Source organism: Pteropus medius, unplaced genomic scaffold (genome assembly GCF_902729225.1).
Source record: "Pteropus medius unplaced genomic scaffold, Ma_sr-lr_union100, whole genome shotgun sequence".
Classification (NCBI taxonomy): domain Eukaryota; kingdom Metazoa; phylum Chordata; class Mammalia; order Chiroptera; family Pteropodidae; genus Pteropus; species Pteropus medius.
Genome location: NW_024345861.1, coordinates 228,717 through 233,009, shown reverse-complemented (window position 1 = coordinate 233,009; position 4,293 = coordinate 228,717). Strand labels below are relative to the sequence as shown.

Here is a 4,293-nt window from a genome sequence, read left to right as displayed (position 1 = left end):
AGGCCCAAAAGGACTAGTATGAAATATTCAAAGTGATGAAAAGCAAGGAAGTACAACCAAGATTACTCTATCCAACAAAGTGACCATTTAGAATCAAAAGACAGACCAAGAGCTTCATATAAAAGAACAAGTTAGAGGAGTTCATCCCCACCAAGCCAATATTAAAGAAAATGTTGGAGGGACTTTTTAAGAAGAAAAAAATATGTATCAAAATATGAATAATAAAATGGCGATAACGACATACCTATCAACAAGTATTTGAAATGAAAAATATTAAATGCTCCAATCAAAAGATAGGGTGTCTGAAAGAATAAAAATAAAACAAAACAAAACAAAACAAAACAAAAAACAAGACTTACATATGCTGCCTATAAGAGACTCACTTAAGATCAAAAGACACACACACAGACTGAAGTAAAGGAATGGTAAAAGATATTTTATGAAATAAAATTTTAAAATCTGTGATAGAAATATTTACACCAAAGAAAACCAATTTTAAAACAAAGGCTATATCAAGGAGCAAAGAAGAACCTACCAATGCCACATCTGTATATTTATCTGAAGAAAGCCAAAATACCATTTTTTTTTCCTTAGACAAGGCAACATTTGATTGACCTCACAGATTGCAAGGACCTTGCCAGTTTGCAATCCCTTATTTATTTTTTATGCCTACAGCACCTGGTCTTCCTAGGTGGTCTCCCATCCAAGTACTAACCAGGCCTGACCCTGCTTAACTTCTAAGATCAGATGAGATCGGGCTTGTTCAGGGTAGCCTGGCCATAGACCAAAATACTACTTTGAATAAACATGTACATCCACATATTTTTTGCAGCAAAATTTACAGTGGCCAAAATATAGAGGAAACCTGTGTGTTCATTAATGGATGAATGCATAAAGAAGAGGTGATACACATATACGATAGAATATTATCCAGCCATAAATACATACATATATACATACATACATACATACATGCATGCATGCATGCATACATACATATATAAAATCTTTAAATCTGCAACAACATGGATGGACATAGAGGGTGTTGTGCTGAGTGGAGTAGATCAGACAAAGAAAGACAAATGTAATAAGATTTCACCTACATATGGAATCTAAAGAACAAAATAAACCAATACAACAGAAACGAACTCATAGATACAGAGAAGATTTTGAAAGTTAACAGATGGCAGGTGGTGGAAAGTGGGGAAAGCGGGGGACGGGATCTAGCAATTCAAATCAATAGTTACAAAATAGTCATGGAGGTGTTAAGTATAGCATAAGATATATAGTCAAGAATATTGTAGTAACTATATATAGTGTCGGATGGGTACTAGATTAACTGAGGTGATCACTTTGTGAATTTTATAGATGTCTAATCACTATGTTGTACATCTGAAACTAATATAATATTGTATACCAACTGTAATTGAAAAATAAAAAGTATTGTTAAAAGTAAGGATAAAAATAAAACACCTAGGAATAAATGTAGTCAAATAAGTAGAAGTGCTCAGAAAATTATAAGATATTGAAGAAAGAAATTAAAGAAGATATAAATAAATGGAAGCATATACCATGCTTATGGATAGAAAAAAATAATATTTTTAAAATATCCATATTACCCAAAGCAAGCAATCTGCAAATTCAATGCAATTCATATTAAAATACCATATGTGGCAGGTATTATACAACTCATACAAATATCCTTATAATTTATATAAAACTATTAAAGGCCTTGAATAGCCACAGCAATCTTGAGAAATAATAATGTAGTTGGAGTAACACAATACCTGATATCAAACTATACTGCAAGGCTATAGTAATTAAACAGCATGGTACTGGCATAAAAGAAGACATATAGATCAATGGAACAGAATAGAGAGCCCAGAAATAAACCCACACCTATATGATTAATTAATTTATGGGAGAATAAAAGAAAAGAATATACCATGGGGAAAAGACAGTCTATTAAATAAATAATGTTATAAAAACTAGGCACATAAATGGAAAAAACAAAAGTGCACCATCTTTTTTACATAGGACACACAAAAATATAAACTCAAAATGGGATGAAGACTTAAATGTCAAATCTGAAACCATAAACTCCTAAAAAATAAAAGTAAACTATCATTGCTCTTAGTAATATTTGTTTCTGATACATTTCCTTGGACAAGGGATATAAAATAAAATAAACAAATGGGACTACATCAAACTAAAAAGTTCTTTCACAGTGAATAAACCATCCACAAAATGGAAAGACAACATACTGAATGGGAGAAGATATTTGCCAATGATACATTTGGTAAGGGGTACCTAACGTATATAAAGTATATAAAACACTCACACATCTCAATACCAGAAAAACTAACAATCTAAATAAAAATTGGTAAAGAACCTGAATATACATTTCTCTGAAGAGGTCATATAGATAAGCAATAGACATATGTAAAGATGCTCAATGTTACTAATCATCAGAGAAATGCAAATTAAAATCACAATGAAATATCACTTCATACCTGTCAGAATGGCTATCATCAACAAATCAACAATCAAGTGTTGGTGAGGATGTGGAGAAAAAGGAATCTTCATGCACTGTTAGTGGGATTGCAAACTGATACAACCACTATGGAAAACAGTATAAAGTTTCCTCAAAAAATTAAAAATAGAACTACAATTTAACCCAGCAATTCCACTGTTTGGTATTTTTGTGAAGATAACTGAAACACTAATGCAAAAAGATATATGCACTTTTCTGTTTATTGCAGCATTATTTTCATAGCCAAGATATGAAAGCGATCTAAGTACCCATTAATAGATAATTTGATAAAGAAGAGGTAGTGCATTTATAAAATGAAATATTGCCATAAAAATGAAATGCTACCATTTGCCATAAAAATGAAATGTTACCATTTGCAACAACATGGATGGACATGGAAGGTTTTATGCTAAGTGAAATAAGTCAGACAGAAAAAGACAAATAGTATATGACATCACTTATAAGTGTGATCTAGAGAACAAAATAAACAAATAAAGCAGAAACAGACCTCACAGATGCAGGGAACAAGCTGATTGTTGCCTGATGGAAGGTGGCTTTGTTGGCGGGGTTAAAAAGTAAAGAAATTAAGAAGTGCAAATTAGTAGTTATGAAATAGTCATGGAGATGTAAATTATAGCATAAGGAATATAGTCAATAATATGGTAATACCTATGTATAGTGTCTGGTAGGTACTAGACTAGTCAGGGGGATTACTTCATAAATTATATAAATGTCTAATTGTGATGCTGTACACCTGGAACTAATATAAAATAATAGTGGATGTCGACTATAACTAAAAAAAAATCAAAAAAAATGGGAGAAAAAGTTGAGGGTGAATAAGAGATTCCAATTTCTAGGTATAAAACACATAAGTCATGGGGATGTGGTGCACATCATGGAGAATATAGTCAAGTATATTATAACAGTGTTATATGGTGTCAGATGTTTCCTTGACATATCATGGTGATCACTTCTTTAGGTATATAAATGTTGAATAATTATGTTATACATCTGAAAGTAATAAAATATTGTATGTTAGCTATATTTCAAAAAAAATGTTTTTAAAGAGCATTACCAATGGACAAAACACTTACTCATACTTAAACTTCTACTCAGTCTCCTTTCAATTTTCTATAAATGGATTATTCACTTTGCAGTTATTCAAATGACTGTTCTCACTTTTCTTAGTGAGTTTAAACCTGGAATGAATTTTTTCTTATTGAATGAATTTTATCTTATTTATTTTACTTTTTCTATTTCTATTACACTTTGTTCTGAAATAGGAAAAAAAAGGGTACATCTAAGATTCCCTTACTTATTCAATCTCAGTTTCTAGTCAAGATATATTTGAACTAAAGGACACAATGACCTCACATGCAGGCCTGTCATGAAATGTGTGAGTTAGAGAAATAATGAGCTCGGGGTACTTTGTAGAAGAGGAAGAATCAGATGATCAGAATTAATGTACCAAAGGAGATAAAGATATAAAATAGTAATTATGGGAAATTATCTAATACCTTTGTTATTTCTTCCCAATATAATTATGTACTATTGCATCAACTGTGTACAATTTTGAGAATATGAAAATTATCTAAATTCCATTGTAAACAGAATGTTTTCTAAATTCAAAGAAAATGTTGTGCAAGTACTTTAACTTTGCAAAATCCTTTGTCTAATCTATAATATGGAAGTAATAATAATGCCTACATCCTAGGATTATTGTGATGATTAAGTGACAAATCTAATATCACATAAAATTC

At 30.9% G+C, this 4,293-nt stretch overlaps 1 pseudogene; it reads right to left on the bottom strand.

Moving 5' to 3' along the window:
- Positions 1-666: 666 nt before the first annotated feature.
- Positions 667-785, bottom strand: LOC120612261 (uncharacterized; annotated as a pseudogene).
- Positions 786-4,293: the final 3,508 nt, after the last annotated feature.